The sequence below is a fragment of the Arachis ipaensis genome, chromosome B9 (genome assembly GCF_059453495.1).
Source record: "Arachis ipaensis isolate K30076 ecotype BB chromosome B9, ASM5945349v1, whole genome shotgun sequence".
Taxonomy (NCBI): domain Eukaryota; kingdom Viridiplantae; phylum Streptophyta; class Magnoliopsida; order Fabales; family Fabaceae; genus Arachis; species Arachis ipaensis.
The window spans coordinates 107,869,052-107,888,888 of NC_142444.1; the positions used below are offsets into that span (position 1 = coordinate 107,869,052).

Here is a 19,837-nt window from a genome sequence, read left to right on the forward strand (position 1 = left end):
AGAAATCACTCCAACAATCACACAACCACCAAGACTTGGACTCAAAGGAAGTGAAGGCAATTAACAAAAGCACCGAGAAGAGGATTGTGACCAAGTTACAAAGGACAATATTCATGAAGAAGAGAAGGTCAACTACAAGCAATCCTCTCCCTGATCCAACAAGCAAGTTCAATCAAGTCATTAACAAAAGACAGCTTGCTAAGGAGAGACCAAGACAGGGGCAATAGCTGAATCTTCTCCCCCCTTAAAGTCATTCCTCTTAACAAACTGGAAGAAGAGGAAGAAAGTGAAGAACAGGTAGACCGTAGGTACACTTCTTTCTTTGCTTTGTTTAAATTCAATAAATTGGCATATAGTTACATTCTAAGTTTGGTGTTGCCTTGCAACAAATTGTTTTCAATATTTTTAGATGATTGCATCAAATCAAAAATGAAAGAGACACACCAAGATTCTAAGTTTGGTGTGCTACTTATTTTCTATGCAATTCATTCAGCAACACCACTTGTATGCATAATCATAATGCCCTTTGCAGTGTCATTTTTCTTCTTAGTTGGATAATTTAGTTTCTCTCTTTGTTTTATTCATTTACTTGTTTTTAGTGCTTTCTTTTATTAACTGTTTTTGTTAATACATCACCAAGAGATCCTTATTCATGACATATTCTTAGCTTGGTGATTGTACTTAACATATAACAGTTTCTTTTGTTTAGATTTAATTCAAATAAAATGGACATGTGACTGCATTCTAAGTTTGGTGTTGTATGCAACAAAATTTGCTTACAATCTTTAGTGGATACTTGCATTAATTCCAAGTGAAAGTGTCACACTAAGTTTGGTGTGCCACTTATCTTTTATGCAATGTATTATGCTCAACTTCTTAAGTTTGCAATCACAATGTCTCTGTCTTTTGTGCCTTGATTGTTATCTTTAATTTTGCTTGCTTAAAACACATGTGCTACTAATATTTCATTATGTAAGACATTCATGATCCATCTTAGCTCCATAGCCAATGTTCTAATTGTTGCTTGAGGATGAGCAAGCATTCTGAGTTTGGCAAGGGAAAGGGAAGAATGGGAGGAAAATGACAACAATAGAGAAGATGAACTACAAGGTTGTAAAGTTCCTTTTCCTCTCATTTATTTTAAGCACTATAAACTGTATGATTGTCTTTACCTTCTCTGTATGCATATGTGTATGAAAAGGCATAGTTTGATTTCTAAATTGCAACATGGTGTTGTGTCATTATGATTACCAACTTGAGTTTTGTGAATTCAAAATTAATAAAGTATCATGATCATAAACAAACAAGGAATTAAAGAAGAATTTAGCATGTGTATAAAAGTATTGGAAAGCTAGTATGTTTGATTGTTGCTTAATTACATTAGATTTTATTTAATTGAAGTTTTCATCTAGCACATTTTTTGAAATATTTTAAAATCATGAAAACCTTGAAGAAGCAAATGCAAAATAAAGCAAGAAAAGAAAAAGGGAAAGAATGAGAAAGCTGAAGGCTCTGAGTACCAATGACAATTATATTGTTAAGTACTTGTGGTGTTTATGTATCAAGCCAAATGCTTGAAAACAAAACACTTAGAAGTCAAGGCTAGGTTCAAGTGCAAAAGCACTCCCTCAAAGCTCAAGGTTCTGAGCATCAATGATTAGAGAGTAAAGAAAAGAAACAAATGAGCTTAATGAAGTCCTCTAATTCATATGCTTGTGGTGCTTATGTATCAAGTGGTAATACTTGAAAACAAAGTATTTAGAATCGTAGCTTTGTTATTAACTCGTGGGGAAAAGCACCCAAAAGGAGAAGCTAACAAGAAAAATCAAAAGCTTGCTTCAAGGAAGAAACATAAAGAAAAGATTTCATAAAATGAGCTAAATAGAAGCATCAATCATTTACATTTCTTTTCTGATTGTAGCATGCATAGAAAACTAGCTTACCATGAACATTGAGTTGCTATTCTTCTTACCTTGGATTGTCAATCTCTATTGCATTATTCTTTTCTTGCTTGGGGAGAAGCAAGGTTTAAGTTTGGTGTTGTGATGACATGTCATCATGTCATATTTTTCTATGCTTTTTCTTTGTTTTTTTTAATAGGTTTTATGCACTTTCTTGAGCCATAAGTAAGCCATTTGGGTAGAATTTCATGTTGTCCTTAGATTCAATTAACCATGGATAAATTGATGCATTTTCATGAGTTTTTGTACCATAATCACTTGAATTTCAAGAAGAAGAAGAACTCTCATGATTATAGCACAGCTTTGATGCAATTGTTGATTGATGATAGGTGGAAAGAGGTTTGGAAGAAGGTTGAAGAAAAGGGAATGGCAAAAGGCAAAGAAAGGAACTCACGTTTGAGCTCAAGTTTGCTTCAAACTTGGACTCAAACATGAGGAAGAGCACAATTTCACCCTGGATGCATGCCAAGTTTGCGCCAATGTTTGCCTCAAACTCGAGGTCAAACGTTGCTCCTCACAGCCTGAAGGGGTATACTTCCAACAAGAATAACTTGAGCTACAGAGCTCCAAATGAGGTGATTCAAAACGCAATGGAAAGTAGAAATCGAGAGCTTTCCAAGCATATATGGCACTGCATGGTGGACACTAAAATTGAGGGAAAAAACTGCCCTGAAATGTTCATAAACGAACATGGTGTCAACCTGCAGTGAGGCCAACTGACCTCTGCACCTTCGATGGAGTATAACTCGAGCTGTGAAGCTCCAAACTATACGCTCCCAATGGCATTGGAAAGTAGACATTCAGGGCTTTCCAATAATATATAATAGTATGGGGTGAACAATGCATTTGAGCCTCCAGAATCTGGCATTTTCGACCACGTTTGAGGCAAACATCGCCTCAAACGTTGCACACCAAAGCCAGCGACCCTGTCCTCTTCAAAGGAGAATAACTTGAGTTGTAGATGTCCAATTGAGGTGATTCCAATTGGGATAGAAAGCTGACATTCATAGCTTTCCAACCATATATAATAGTCTATAGTGGGCATGAAATTGGCAACGTTGACAAGCGGACAAAGTAGCATCCCAAGACTTGATGTGCAACAAGTGTCAACGTTTGCGTCCAAGTTGGGCCTCAAACTTGGACTCAAACGCCAATGACAGCAAAATGGCCGTTCTACATAAATCCTTCACCAAGATGTTTGAGTCAATGTTTGCCTCAAACATTGACTCAAACGTGAAGCACCAACAGTCCAAATTGCAAACGGATTTCTTCCCAAGTCCAAGAGCAACCATCTGGATCCATCTTCAACCCAATTCCACTCCAAAGCAAACAAAGCCCACATGACTCAAAGGCACACAGAGAAGTTAGATTAGGAATTTCATTTTTGTAAATATTGTTTTCATTTTCATTTTGTAAAAGCCTATATAAAGGCATTAGTTTCATTTCACTAGAGGGAGCTCCATTAGAGAACATAGAAGGTGAGCTCCATTAGAGAGCATTAGAGGCTAGCTCCACTAGGGAGTAGTAGGATTAGAGAACTCTCTCTTTAATTTTCATTTTTGTTTTAAATCTTGGATTCAGAGTGGAAGGAATTCTGTTTTCATTCTCTATCTGTAATTTTTCTTGTTCTTCTTCTGCAATTTACTTTTTCATTTTCATTTTGCAATTGTTCTTGTTGGATCAAGGAAGGATTTGAGATCTAGACTTTTTTTTTAGTCTCTTCCACCCCTAAGATCTTCAACATTCTTTTAATATCTGCAATTTAGCACCAGTCATTTTCTGTTTTTAATTCTTCAAGCATTTTTACTTTCTGTTTCATTCCTCTTCAATTTCCTCTCCTGCATTTTGCAATTTCACATTTCTATTCACATTTAGCTTGGTTTAATTTCCTGCACATTTACACTTTCCTGCAATTTAAATTTCCAGTTGCTTGATCTATTGCTTTCTTTAATTTCCAACACCCACTCCCCTTTATATTTAATGCAATTTACATCTCTTGCAATTTAACTTTCAGCTATTTTACTTTCTTGTTCTTTAAGTTACTTGCAATTTTACTTTCTGCATCTTTTAAATTCCTTGCAATTTACTTTCTGTTGGCTACATTTCACACAATTCGCTCCATGTTAGCTTGACTAAACTAATCACCCACTAAAGTTGCTTGATCCATCAATCCCTGTGGGATCGACCTCACTCTAAGTGAGTTTTACAATTTGATGCGACCCGGTACACTTGCCGGTGAGTTTTAGGTGTTTTGGAAATTCATTTTTCCACAAAAAAACCATCAAGGAGCTCAAGAGCACCATTGGTTCTTCAAGAAGAGGAAGACGCCACCCTCACTAAGGTGGACCCGTTCCTTAATCTCCTTGTTCTTATTTTCCTATTTTTTGGTTCTTGAGCCTTATGTTTTATTTATGTTTGTGTCTTTACTATATGATCATTAGGGTTTAAGTGTCTATGTCTTAAAGCTATGAATGTCCTATGAATCCATCACCTCTCTTAGATGAAAAATGCTTTTAATCACAAAAGAACAGGAAGTACATGATTTCGAATTCATCCTTGAAACTAGTTTAATTATTTTGATGTGGTGACAATACTTATTGTTTTCTGAATGAATGCTTGAACAGTGCATATGTCTTTTGAATTTGTTGTTTATGAATGTTAAAATTGTTGGCTCTTGAAAGAATGATGAAAAAGGAGAAATGTTATTTGATGATCTGAAAATCATGAAAATGATTCTTGAAGCAAGAAAAAGCAGTGAATAGAGAAAAGCTTGCGGGAAAAAAAAAGAGAAGGCGAAAAAAAAAGAAAGAAAAAGAAAAAGAAAAGCAAGCAGAAAAGGCAAGGGTAAAAGGGATCGAAGGCTTTGAGCATCAGTGGATAGGAGGGCCCAAAGGAATAAAATCCTGGCCTAAGCGGCTAAACCAAGTTGTCCCTAACCATGTGCTTGTGGCGTGAAGGTGTCAAGTGAAAAGCTTGAGACTGAGCGGTTAAAGTCAAGGTCCAAAGCAAAAACAGAGTGTGCTTAAGAACCCTAGACACCTCTAATTGGGGACTTTAGCAAAGCTGAGTCACAATCTGAAAAAGTTCACCCAATTATGTGTCTGTGGCATTTATGTATCCGGTGGTAATATTGGAAAACAAAGTACTTAGGGCCACGGCCAAGAATCATAAAGTAGCTGTGTTCAAGAATCAACATACTAAACTAGGAGAATCAATAACACTATCTAAATTCTAAATTCCTATAGATGCCAATCATTCTGAACTTCAAAGGATAAAGTGAGATGCTAAAATTGTTCAGAGGCAAAAAGCTACTAGTCCCGCTCATTTAATTGGAGCTAAGTTTCATTGATATTTTGGGATTTATAGTATATTCTCTTCTTTTTATCCTATTTGATTTTCAGTTGATTGGGAACAAGCAACAATTTAAGTTTGGTGTTGTGATGAGCGGATAATTTATACGCTTTTTGGCATTGTTTTTACATAGTTTTTAGTATCATTTAGTTAGTTTTTAATATATTTTTATTAGTTTTTAAATAAAAATTATATTTCTGGACTTTACTATGAGTTTGTGTGTTTTTCTATGATTTCAGGTAATTTCTAGCTAAAATTGAGGGATTTGAGCAAAAATCTGATTCAGAGGCTGAAGAAGGACTGCAGATACTGTTGGATTCTGACCTCCCTACACTCAAAGTGGATTTTCTGGAGCTACAGAAACCCAATTGGCAAGCTCTCAATTGCGTTGGAAAGTAGACATCCAGGGCTTTCCAGCGATATATAATAGTCCATACTTTGCCCGAGTTTAGATGATGCAAACTGGCGTTTAACGCCAGCTTTCTGCCCTATTCTGGCGTTAAACGCCAGAAACAAGATGCAAAGCAGTGTTAAACGCCAGAAATAGGCTACAACCTGGCGTTTAACTCCAAAAAGAGTCTCTACACATGCAAGCTCAATGCTCAGCCCAAGCACACACCAAGTGGGCCCGAAAGTGGATTTCTGCATCAATCACTTATCTCTGTAAATCCAAGTAACTAGTTTAGTATAAATAGGACTTTTTACTATTGTATTTAAATCTTTTGATCATCCTTGATCAGGGATCGGTCTTTTTCCCTATTTTTGAATTCATATGCCATTTGGGGAGGCTGGCCATTCGGCCATGCCTAGACCTTGTTCTTATGTATTTTCAACGGTAGAGTTTCTACACCCCATAGATTAAGGTGTGGAGCTCTGCTGTTCCTCATGAATTAATGCAAAGTACTATTGTTTTTTTATTCAAATAAAGCCTATTTCTTCTCTAAGATATTCATTCGCACACAAGAACATGATGAATGTGATGATTATGTGACGCTCATCACCATTCTCACTTATGAACACGTGCCTGACAAACACGTCCGTTCTACATGAAAGCAAGCTTGAATGCATATCTCTTAGCCTCCTGATTTACGATCAGAGTCTTTGTGGTATAGGCTAGAATTATTGGCGGCTATTCTTGAGATCTGGAAAGTCTAAACCTTGTCTGTGGTATTCCGAGTTGGATCTGGGAAGGGATGGCTGTGACGAGCTTCAAACTCGCGAGTGTTGGGCGTAGTGACAGACGCAAAAGGATCACTGGATCCTATTCCAACATGATCGGGAACCGACAGATGATTAGCCATGCGGTGACAGCGCATTTGGACCATTTTCACTGAGAGGATGGGATGTAGCCATTGACAACGGTGATGCCCAACATACAACTTGCCATGGAAAGGAGTATGAATGATTGGATGAAGACAGTAGGAAAGCAGAGGTTCAGAAGGAACAAAAGCATCTCCATACGCTTATCTGAAGTTCTCACCAATGAATTGTATAAGTATCTCTATCCCATTTTATATTTTAATTATATTTTAACTATCAATTCACTATAACCATTTGAATCCGCCTGACTGAGATTTGCAAGATGACCATAGCTTGCTTCAAGCCGACAATCTCCGTGGGATCGACCCTTACTCAAGTAAGGTTTATTACTTGGACGACCCAGTGCACTTGATGGTTAGTTATGCGAAGTTGTGAAAAAGAACTAAGATTATGAACGTGCGTATTAAGTTTTTGGCGCCGTTACCAAGGAATGAACAATCACGATTTGGTGCACTAGTATCACTCTTATCTGTAAGACTCTCATGATGGATGGTGGGCTGAAATCTACCTCAACCCCCCTAACATAGCTCTTGTAGGGAGGGCTAGTCTTGCTTGACCTCACAACATTTGCATAGAACTCCCTTATCATGGTTGCACTTATGTCTACGAGAGGTTCACATAGAAGCTACCATCTTCTCTCCACAGTTATTCTTCTCATGATGGGATACAATCCATCTTTCAATCTGAAACCCATCTCTGGAATGACCTCTTTTGATTCCATTAGCCTATGATATCTTGATTCATGAAATTGAGACTTAAATCTCTTAGTATCATAGGTTGGTGGTTCGGTTTCAGGTGGTTCCTTTCCTTTTCTTCTTCTGGAACTTGATGAAGCCATGAATTAGGAAGGGAGGAAGGGAGAATAAAGGATGAAATTTTGTTGAGGCACAGTTTAAGATGGAGGGGAGAAGAAGTTGGGTATTGTGTGATGTATTTGGGTAAGAAAGGGCTGTTGTAACGTATTTAGGAAAGGTGTATGAATGAAACAAAGACAAATAGATTAGGAGGTGCCACTAACTGATTTATAGCACGGGAAGGTATTGTTGGAGAAAGGCATTGGTGGTTCGGTTATGTAGCAATGGAGGGTGAGGATTGAGCATGCCTTTCTTGGAAATTCATGGAATGGACGGCTTGCATGTAAAGATGAATGAAGACAAGGATTGCTCCTTTATTGGGCACATGGTTCAGCCTCCTAGGTGCTGATTCCTGTAGCGTTGTGCTTCCCAAACATGCACATGTGACTTGCTTTTCTCCTTGGGACAACCGTGCATGCATGAGTTTTGTCCTTTCTTCAAATTTTATTATTCCTATCCACGTGAATCAAGGCAATAGTGAGCACAAATTTTAAATTCAATACGGTCGGGGTTATCAAATGAAGAGTAAAAAAAAAATATTTTGCTGTATGTTCCTTATTTATGAAAAACCAACTATGTCCCTTAGGAATTTGAACAAAATTTTGGTGAACACCAAACTTGTTTTCTGCTAAGTGCTTCATGTGAAATCTAATGAATGTCTATCATAATTAGTATATTCATTATAAGGAACACTTTATTTTCTACCTTAATACAATAAACTCATAAATTGGTGCAATATATGGTTTATCTATCCATGAATTTGAAGCTTTGAGCAAAAGCGATTTTCTTGAAATTCCTAGCATATGTAGACACCAAATTTAGTGTTTGGCTATATACTTCAATGGAATGAATGAGTATATATCCTAGGATGGTTATATGATCAGCTAGCTTGAAAAGCTATTTTAAAGTGCCTTTAGGTACACCAAACTTAGGAATCGACATATGCTTCAAAATAATGTGTGCAGTTATCACTTCTGCTCATGAGAGCTCAAACTTGTGCTAGAAGAATCATTAATTATTGAAATTAAAATAAAAGAAAGAATATTAAATCATGTGCTGCCTCCCATGGAGCGCTATTTTATTGTCACTAGCTTGACATTGGTCCCTTGTTAGGGTGGCTGATGATTGTGGTGCCTCAGCTTATCCCCCCTCGCTGTGAGCCTTCTTCCTGTGTGTTGATGATCAATCTCCACATACTCCAGTGAGAGTATCTTTTTGACAGTGTAATAATCATCAGTTTGTGGGCCTGTCTCCAACTGTTGGTATATCAGTTGCACTTTGTCTCCTTTAGAGAATCCTTCAGTTTGTATCCTTTTGTTCTTCCACCCTTTTGGAACCTTTTTCTTGCTCTTTTTTTCTTCCCAATGATCGAATCTTCAATCTCTTCTTGCCTTCTCTTCTTAGCCTTCACATGTTCCTTATCCTCTTTTTCTTCTCCAATGTTTGTCCTTTGCTTCGAAGATGAGCTGATAAGTGCTTCATGGGGTTTGTCTTTCAAATGTAGCTCTTCTTCTTCAACCCTCATGCAGCTTTTCTCTTCAACAGTATGTTGTATTGCTTGGAAGACATTTAGAGTGATCTTCTAATCATTTACCCTCAAAATCATCTCTCCTTGTTCCACATCAATGATAGCCCTTGCTGTGGCCAGGAAAGGTCTTCCCAATATAATAGAATCATTCCCCTCTTCTCCTAAGTCCAGGATTACAAAATCTGCTGGGAATATGAATTTCCCTACTCTGACCAAGAGATTTTCAATTACCCCCTTGGGAATTACCAGAGATCTATCCAATAGCTCCAATGACATCTGTGTAGGCTTCACTTCTTCTATAGATAGCCTTCTCATCATAGACAACGGCATCAGGTTGATACTGGATCCTAAATCACACAATGCCTTGTCAATGAGTATGTTACCAATGGTACAAGGCAAGAAGAAGCTCCCAAGGTCTTTAAGTTTTGGTGGGAGGCCTTCTTGAATCACTGTACTGCATTCTTGTGTCAAGATCACTGTCTCTCTTTCATTCCAGCTCCTCTTCTTGTTGATAAGCTCCTTTAGGAATTTTGCATACAAAGGCATCTGCTCCAATACTTCAGCAAGAGGAATATTAATTTCCAGCTTCTTGAAAACCTCTAGGAACTTGGGAAATTGTTGATCCTTAATCTGTTTCTAAAATCTTTGAGGATATGGCAGAGAAAGTATGTAAGGCTTCACCATTTTCCTCTGTTCTTGTGATTGCTCCTCCATGATTTGCTTTCTATTCTTTGAAACTAGTGGTTGTTCCTCTTTCTCCTTGAGCTTTTCTTGGTCCTTCTCCTTAAGTGTCACTTCTTCCTTGCTACTGGCCTCGTCATTCTCAGCTGGCCTCTTGTTAGTTTCTTTGTCATTTACCAAGGTTCTTCCACTCTTTAATTGGATTGCTTTGCATTCTTCTTTGGGATTGGGAATGATGTCACTTGGTAATACATTGGTTGCTCTTTCAGCCACTGTTTGCTTGGACAATTATCCAATTTGCCTCTCTAGATTCCGCAGTGAAGCTTCATGGTTTTTACTTGTTAGCTCTTGATGTTTCATCATCTTTTCCATCATTATCTCCAAGTTGGAGATCCTGTGAGATTCTTGGGATGGTTGTGGTTGATTATGAGATGTTGATGATGGATGATGGTTATTTTGGTTAGTGGATGGGTTATTGGGTGGATAGTAGTTGGGTTGGGGTTGATTATTTTGTGGTTTTCTGTATTGGTTTTGGTTAGTGTTTTGATGGTTTTTATGGTTTGTGTTTCTGAAATTATCTTGGTTTGAGCTTCTCTGCCAAGGCTGCTGGTTTTAGTTATCTCCCCACCTCAAATTGGGGTGGTTCCTCCAGGATGAGTTGTAGGTATCTCCATGGAACTCATTTTGTCCAACTCCTTGGTTGTGCGTGTATTGGACTTGCTCAGGTTATTGCTCTTCATAGCTTTTCTCATTCTACCCCCATCCAACTGATGGTTGATTTGGAGTGCTCACTGCTGCAATTTGAAGACCCTCAATCCTCTTAGCCATCAATTCTATTTGCTGCTAGATTTGTTGATACATCACTTTATTTTGAGCTAAAATAGTATCCATACCTTCCAGCTCCAATACACCCTTCCTTTGAGCTGGTTGGCGTTGCCTTTGATGAGCATAGAAGTATTGATTATTTGTCACAGTGTCTATGAGATTTTGGCCTTCCTCAGCTGTCTTCATGAGTTGCACTGAACCTCCAGCAGAATAATCTAATGCCTCTTGAGCTCTCAGTGTCAATCCTTCATAGAAATTTTGAAGTTTATCCCATTCATTAAACATCTTTGGGGGACACTTCCTAATCAAGTCTTTGTATCTCTCCCAAGCCTTATAAAGTGATTCTCCATCCATTTGGGTGAAGTTTTGTACCTCTATCTTCAATCTTATGGTCATCTGAGGTGGGTAGAATTTAACTAGAAATTAGCTAGAAATTTGCTCACTAGATCCTCCCAATTGTTGATGCTTTCTTTTGGAAATGCCTCCAACCATTGGGCAGCTTTGTCCCTTAATGAAAATGGGAATAGCAGCAACTTATAGATGTCTGTATGTACACCATTTGTCTTCACTGTGTCACATATCCTCAGACAGGTGGATAGGTGCTGGTTTGGATCTTCAAGTGAACCTCCTCCATAGGAACAATTATTCTACACCAGAGTAATGAGTTGAGGCTTCAATTCAAAGTTGTTTGCATTAACATTTGGAGTTAGTATACTGCTCCCATTGTTCTTTGGATTGGGGAAGGTGTAGGAAGCTAAAACTCTCCTTTGAGGTGGGCCATTATTGTTAGCCACTTCCTCATGTGGGTTTCGGATGTTGTCCTCCATCTCTTGATCCTCTTCTTCTGATGCTTCTTCTTCAACAATTCCCTTTCCTCTTGCTTCTCTTCTTCTTCTCAGTAATGTTCTCTTTGGCTCAAAATCAAAGGAATTGGATTCACCTCACCTTCCTTCTGGCATAAAACACACACAAAACTAGAAACCAAAAGCAATTCACTCTACTGCTAGAGAGGTTAGTGTTAGCGTAAACAAAAACTCAAACAATTAGTGTACATGACACAAATAAAGAAAAATGCTTAATCTAGATAATCACCTACTTAATCATTATCAATCTATATCACTCCCCAGCAACGGTGCTAAAAACTTGATGAGGGAAAAACGATTCCACACAAACTCACCGGCAAGTTTACCGGGTTGCATCAAGTAGTAATAACTCACAAGAGTGAGGTCGATCCCACAGGGAGTGATGGATTGAGCAACTTTAGCATAATGATGAACTTAGTTAAGCAAATATTTGATGATTTGAGTGAAACTTGATTAACAGAAGTAAAATTGCAAGAAAATAATATGCAGAATTGAAATTGGCCGAATCTTAAAGTGCAGAAGGAGTAGAGTGTAGAAACATAAAGTGCAAGAAAGTAAAAGAGCTAAAACTTAAATTGCAAGAAAAGTAAATGACTAAAACTTAAAGTGCAGGTAATGTAAATTACTGAATCTAAATTGCCAGGAAATTTAAATTGCATGAAGAGTTAAGGGATTTGGGTGCTGGGATTCAAACAAGAAATGGAAAATGTAAATTGCAGTAAACTAAAGAACTCTCAGATGACAAATCTTAGAAAATAGACCAATCTGGATTCAGAAATGAAAAATTGCAGGAAACTAACGAAACAGAAAGGAAAATAAATCTCAATTGCTCTCTTAACAAAACATAAAAGTGTAAATTGCAGAAGAAAGAAAAACATACAGAAAGCTAAGATCAGATCTTTAATTCATAAACCTGTCAAAGGAAAAAGATAAAAAAGAACTACAAGATGAAGAAATTCAAGAGAATTCTCCAATCTCTGGTTGAAAACCCAAAACAGAAAGTAACAATTGCAGAAAAGAGAGAGCAAAAACAGAAAGGAAAATTTCAGATTTGATCTCCACTCTCAACTCTATAATGAAAACTAAAAGAAAGAGGCTAAAAGAAAAGTAAAAATTGAAAATAACAAAAGGTCCTTCTGAAATCAAATTCCTAACTATTTATATACTTTCCGATTATTGCTTCAGGTACCTGGAGTGGGCTTTGTGGCCTTCGAAGAAGTGGATCAAAATATCCATTTGTTGCAGCTCCCAGTGGAACGTTGCGTTCTCTAAGTGAGCGCAGTGTTCACTTTCCACGCGTATGCGTCCCCGACGCGTGCCCGTCCTTTTTCGCTTTTTGTCCATCGACGTGTACGCGTCACAATCAGTCTTCAGCCCAAACATGTTCGCGCGCCATGATCACGCGAACGCGTACTCAGTAGCATTAACTTAATGAGCACTACGTTGGGTTAGTGAGCACTGCCTATGCGTGCGCATCCTTTACGCGTACGCGTGGGTAGCGAAATCTCCAATACAGGTTCCAGCGCCAGCTTCGTGTTCGCGTGCACCATCCTAGTGACCCATCGATGCGTGCGGGTCATGCGCGCGTGAGCGTCAATTCAAAAACTTTGCCTCCAACTTTGAATCGTGCACGAAAACGCTGAGTAAGTGAACGTAGCGCTATCTTTTGAAACGAGCACCAAACACACCCACGCGTACGCGTCCTGTACGCGTACGCGTGGATCTTCAAATTTTGTTGACTGACGCGTGCGCGTCCGATGAGCGGATAATTTGTATGCTTTTTGGCATTGTTTTTAGTATGTTTTTAGTATGATTTAATTAATTTTAATTATATTTTTATTAGTTTTTAATTAAAAATCACATTTCTAGACTTTACTATGAGTTTGTGTGTTTTTCTGTGATTTCAGGTATTTTTTGGCTGAAATTGAGGGACTTGAGCAAAAATCAGATTCAGAGGTTGAAGAAGGACTGCAGATGCTGTTGGATTCTGACCTCACTGCACTCAAAGTAGATTTTCTGGAGCTACAAAATTCCAAATGGCGCGCTCTCAATTGCGTTGGAAAGTAGACATCCAGGGCTTTCCAGCAATATATAATAGTTTATACTTTAATTAAGAATAGACGATGTAAACTGGCATTGAACGCTAGTTCCATGCTGGATTCTGGAGCCAAACGCCAGAAACAGGTTGCAAAGTGGAGTTAAATGCCAAAAACAGGTTACAAACTGGCGTTCAACTCCAAGAAAGACCTCTACACGTGTAAAGCTCAATGCTCAGTCCAAGCACACACCAAGCAGGCTCCGGGAGTGGATTTCTGCATCATTTACTCATTCCTGTAAACCCTAGTAACTACTTTAGTATAAATAGGACTTTTTACTATCTTTGGATCATCTTTGATCAGTTTTATGCGATCTTAGACTTTTGTGAGGGTGGGCCATTCGGCTATGCCTGAACATTTATCACTTGTGTATTTTCAATGGTAGAGTTTCTACACACCATAGATTAAGGTGTGGAGCTCTGCTGTTCCTCAAAGATTAATGCAGAGTACTACTATTTTTCTATTCAATTCAACTTATTCCGCTTCTAAGATATTCATTCGCACTTAGTATCTTCGTGTTATAAGTTAGAACCCATGGACGGCCATTCTTGAGAATCCTGAAAGTCTAAACCTTGTCTGTGGTATTCCGAGTAGGATTCAGGGATTGAATGACTGTGACAAGCTTCAAACTTGCGAGTGCTGGGCATAGTGACAGACGAAAAAGGATCAATGGATCCTATTCCAGTATTATCGAGAACCGATAGATGATTAGCCATGCAGTGACAGTGCATTAGACCATTTTCACTGAGAGGACAGGTGGCCATTGACAACGGTGGTGCCTGACATACAGCTTGCCATAGAAAGGACTAGGAAGGATTGGATGAAGACAGTAGGAAAGTAGAGGTTCAGAGGGACGAAAGCATCTCTATACGCTTATCTAAAATTCTCACCAATGAATTACATAAGTACCACTATCCTATTTTATATTTTATTTATCTTTTACTTATCAATTTATGAAATCAGTTGAATCCTCCTGACTGAGATTTACAAGGTGACCATAGCTTGCTTCAAGCCGACAATCTCCGTGGAATCAACCCTTACTCACATAACGTTTATTACTTGGACGACCCAGTGCACTTGCTGGCTTGTTGTACGAAGTTGTGAAATAGAATTAAGAACATGAACGTGTGTATTGAGTTTTTAGCGCCGTTACCAAGGAAGGAATGATCACGATTTCGCACACCAAGTTTTTGACGCCGTTGCCGGGGATTGTTCGAGTTTGGACAACTGACGGTTCATCTTGTTGCTCAGATTAGGTAAATTTATTTTAATTTTAAGGTTTTTTTATTCTTAATTTCGAAAAAAAAATAAAAAAATATATTTTTTCAAAAACATATTTTTCTTCAGAATTTTTAAGAATGAATTCTAGAGTTTCATGAAGCACGTTGAAGCCTGGCTGGCTGTAAAGCCATGTCTAATTCATTTGGACCGAGGCTTCCACTTATCAGCATATGAAGTTGAATGAAGTATCAGCTGTTGTATGTCTAATTTGTATCTGCTGAAGCTTAGCTGGCCATTGGCCATGTCTAGTGTTTTGGACCGGAGCTTTCACTGAAAGCTTGGCTGGCTTACTAGCCATGTCTAATTCCTGGACTGGAGCTTTAGACTAACAGTGCAAGATTCCTGGAATTCCTATTAAAATTTTTGAAATCCTTATTTTTCTTTTTCAAAATAATTTTCGAAAAATCCAAAAAAAAATTAATAAAATCATAAAAACCAAAAATTTTATGTTTCTTGTTTGAGTCTAGTGTCAATTTTTAAGTTTGGTGTCAAATTTCATGTTGTTATTTTTCTTGCATTTTTGAAAATTCATGCTTTGCATTCTTCATGATCTTCAAGTTGTTCTTGGTAAGTCTTCTTGTTTGATTTTTAAAAATTTCTTGTTTTGTGTCTTTTCTTGTTTTTCATATGCATTTTTTATTTGTTAGTGTCTAAAGAATAAAAATTTTTAAGTTTGGTGTCTTGCATGTTTTCTTTTCTTGAAAATTTTTCAAAAATAAGTTCTTGGTGTTCATCTTGACATTCAAAGTGTTCTTGGTGTTCATCTTGACATTCATAGTGTTCTTGCATGCATCATGTGTTTTGATTCAAAATTTTCATGCATTGAGTCTTTTTGATGTGTTTCTCTTTCTACATTAAAAATCCAAAAATCAAAAAAATATCCTTCCCTTTTTCCCTCATAAATTTTCGAAGATTTGAGTTGACTTTTTCAAAACTTTTTAAAATTTAGTTGTTTCTTATGAGTCAAATCAAATTTTCAATTTAAAAATTCTATCTTTTTCAAATCTTTTTCAAAAATCAAATCTTTTTCAATTTTTCCTTCATATTTTCGAAAACTTTATGATTGATATTCAAAATCTTTTTCTTCTTTCTAAATCATATTTTCGAAATTAATGCTAACAATTAATTCAAAAATTTTAAGTTTGTTACTTGCCTCTTAAGAAAGGTTCAATCTTTAAATTTTAAAATCAAATATTTTTGTTTCTTGTTAGTCAAGTAATCAACTTTAATTTTCAAAAATCAAATCTTTTTAAAATTCTTTTTCAAATATTTTGCAAAATAAATTTCAATCACATATTTTTCAAAATTTAATTTCAAAATCTTTTCTAACTTTTTATCTTTTCAAATTTGATTTTCAAATCTTTTTCAATTAACCACTTTACTTTTTGTTTAAATAATATCTTTTTCAAAACTACCTAACTAATTCTCTCTCTCTAATTTTCGAAAATCACCTTCCTCTTTTTCAAAGTTCCTTTTTAATTAACTAATTATTTTAATTTTTAATTTTAATTTTATTTCTTTTCTAATTTTTGAATTTTATTTTAATTTCAAATTAAGAACAAAAATATTTTTATTTTAATTTATTTAATTTTCGAAAATTCTTCTCTCTCACCTCCTTCTAATTATTTATTTATTTACTAACACTCCTCTTCATCTAAGAATTTGAACCTACTCCTCACCCTTGTGTTTGGATTCTCCATCTTCTATTCATATCTTCTTCTACTCACATACAGGAATCTCTATACTGTGACATAGAGGATTCCATATTTTCGTTTTTGTTTTCTTCTTTTTCATATGAGCAGGAACAAGGATAAGAACATTCTTGTTGAAGCTGATCCTGAACCTGAAAGGACTCTGAAGAGGAAGCTAAGGGAAGCCAAAGCACAACTCTCTGGAGAAAATCTGACAGAAATTTTTGAAAAAGAAGAAAACATGGCCGAAAATAATAACAATGCAAGGAAGATGCTTGGTGACTTTACTGCACCAAATTCCAATTTACATGGAAGAAGCATCTCAATCCCTGCCATTGGAGCAAACAATTTTGAGCTTAAACCTCAATTAGTTTCTCTGATGCAACAGAACTCCAAGTTTCATGGACTTCCATCCGAAGATCCTTTTCAGTTCTTAACTGAATTCTTGCAGACCTGTGATACTGTTAAGACCAATGGGGTTGATCCCCAGGTCTACAGGCTTATGCTTTTCCCGTTTGCTGTAAGAGACAGAGCTAGAGTATGGTTGGACTCTCAACCTAAAGATAGCCTGAACTCTTGGGATAAGCTGGTCACGGCTTTCTTAGCCAAGTTCTTTCCTCCTCAAAAGCTTAGCAAGCTTAGAGTGGATGTTCAAACCTTCAGATAGAAAGAAGGTGAATCCCTCTATGAAGCTTGGGAGAGATTCAAGGAACTGACCAAAAAGTGTCCTACTGACATGCTTTCAGAATGGACCATCCTGGATATATTCTATGATGGTCTGTCTGAGTTATCAAAGATGTCACTGGACCATTCTGCAGGTGGATCCATTCATCTAAAGAAAACACCTGCAGAAGCTCAAGAACTCATTGACATGGTTGCAAATAACCAGTTCATGTACACTTCTGAAAGGAATCCTGTGAATAATGGGACGCCTATGAGGAAGGGAGTTCTTGAAATTGATACTCTAAATGCCATATTGGCTCAGAATAAAATATTGACTCAGTAAGTCAATATGATTTCTCAGAGTCTGAATGGATTGAAGGAATCATCCAACAGTACTGAAGAGGCCTCTTCTGAAGAAGAAGCTTATGATCCTGAGAACCCTGCAATAGCAGAGGTAAATTACATGGGTGAACCCTATGGAAACACCTATAATCCCTCTTGGAGAAATCATCCAAATTTCTCATGGAAGGATCAACAAAAGTCTCAACAAGGCTTTAATAATGGTGGAAGAAACAGGTTTAACAATAGTAAACCTTTTCCATCATCCACTCAGCAACAGACAGAGAATTCTGAGTAGAATCCATCTAGCTTGGCAAATATAGTCTCTGATCTATCTAAGGCCACTTTGAGTTTCATGAATGAAACAAGATCCTCCATTAGAAATTTGGAGGCACAAGTGGGCCAGCTGAGTAAAAGAGTCACTGAAATCCCTCCTAGTACTCTCCCAAGCAAGACAGAAGAGAATCCAAAGAGAGAGTGCAAGGCCATAGATTTAACCATCATGGCCGAACCTACAAGGGAGGGAGAGGACGTGAATCCCAGTGAGGAAGACCTCCTGGGACGCTCAGTGATCAATAAGGAGTTCCTCAATGAGGACCTAAAGGAATCTGAGGCTCACCTAGAGACCATAGAGATTCCCTTAAACCTTCTTCTGCCCTTCATGAGCTTTGATGAGTACTCTTCTTCTGAAGAGAATGAAGACATTACTGAAGAGCAAGTTGCCAAGTATATTGGTGTAATCATGAAGCTGAATGCCAAATTATTTGGTAATGAGACTTGGGAAGATGAACCTCCCTTGCTCACCAATGAACTGAATGCATTGGATAGGCAGAAATTACCTCAAAAGAAACAGGAACCTGGTAAATTCCTAATTCCCTGTAACATAGGCACCATGAACTTTGAGAAAGCTCTGTGTGACCTAGGGTTAGGAATAAACTTAATGCCACTCTCTGTAATGGAGAAACTTGGGATCTTTGAGGTGCAAGCTGCTAGAATCTCATTAGAGATGGCAGACAACTCAAGAAAACAGGCTTATGGACTAGTAGAGGACATGTTAGTAAAGGTTGAAGGCCTTTACATCCCTGCTGATTTCATAATCCTAGACACTGGGAAGGATGAGGATGAATCCATCATCCTTGGAAGACCCTTCCTAGCCACAGCAAGAGCTGTGATTGATGTGGACAGAGGAGAATTGATCCTTCAACTGAATGAGGACAATCTTGTGTTTAAAACTCAAGGATCTCCTTCTGTAACCATGGAGAGGAAGCATGAAAAGCTTCTCTCACTGCAGAGTTAACTAAAGCCCCCACAGTCAAACTCTAAGTTTGGTGTTGGGAGGCCACAACCAAACTCTAAGTTTGGTGTTGAACCCCCACATTCAAACTCTAAGTTTGGTGTTGGGAGGTTCCAACCTTGCTCTGATTATCTGTGAGGCTCCATGAAAGCTCACTGTCAAGCTATTGACATTAAAGAAGCGCTTGTTGGGAGGCAACCCAATGTTATTTAATCATACCTATTTTATTTTCTTTTTGTTATTTCGTGTTTTATTAGGTTGATGATCATGTGGACTCACAAAAACTACTGAAAAATTAAAAACAAAACAAAAAACCAGCATTAAAAATAGCACACCCTGGAGGAGAGCAGTCTGGCGTTTAAATGCCAGAAACAAGAATCTGTCTGGCGTTTAACGCAAAAAACAGGCACCAAGCTGGCGTTTAACGCCAGAAACAAGCATCTACCTGGCGTTAAACGCCAGAAACAAGCTACATTTGGGCGTTTAACTCCAGAAATAGGTAGCAGTCTGGCGTTAAACGCCAGGATTGCACAGCAAGGGCATTTTACACGCCTAATTGGGGCAGGGATGTTAAGTCCTTGACCCCACTTGATCTATGGATCCCACAGTATCCCCTCAGGATCTGTGGACCACACAGGATCCCACAGGATCTGTGGACCCCACAAGATCCCCACCTACCTTTGTCTCTCCTTTTCACACCTTTTCATAACCCTCTTCCCCAAATACCCTTCACCAATCACCTCCAATTCCCCTCCAAAACCATCATACACCCACCTACACCCACCCACTAAAATTCAAACCATCACTCCTCCCTTTTCACACATCATAACCACCTTAAACCCCCTGTGGCTGAACCATTCACACACCTCCATCTTCTCCATTTTCTTCTTCTTCTACTACTTCCTTTCTTCCTTTGCTCGGGAATGAGCAAACCTTCTAAGTTTGGTGTGGTAAAAGCAGTGCTTTTTATTTTTCTATAACCATTTATGGCACCTAAGGCCAGAAACATCCTCATTGAAGAGGACAAGCCTATCACTAAGAAAAAGATGGAGCAAACAAGAGATCATGGACCTCAACAAAAGCATGAGGA

At 37.7% G+C, this 19,837-nt stretch overlaps 1 non-coding gene across 1 annotated transcript; it reads right to left on the reverse strand.

The window, feature by feature from the left end:
* Positions 1-17,085: 17,085 nt before the first annotated feature.
* LOC148545831 (small nucleolar RNA R71) lies at positions 17,086-17,193 on the reverse strand. Its single transcript, XR_015901259.1, has one exon. It is a non-coding gene; the product is annotated as a small nucleolar RNA R71 (small nucleolar RNA).
* Between the last annotated feature and the right edge of the window lie 2,644 nt (positions 17,194-19,837).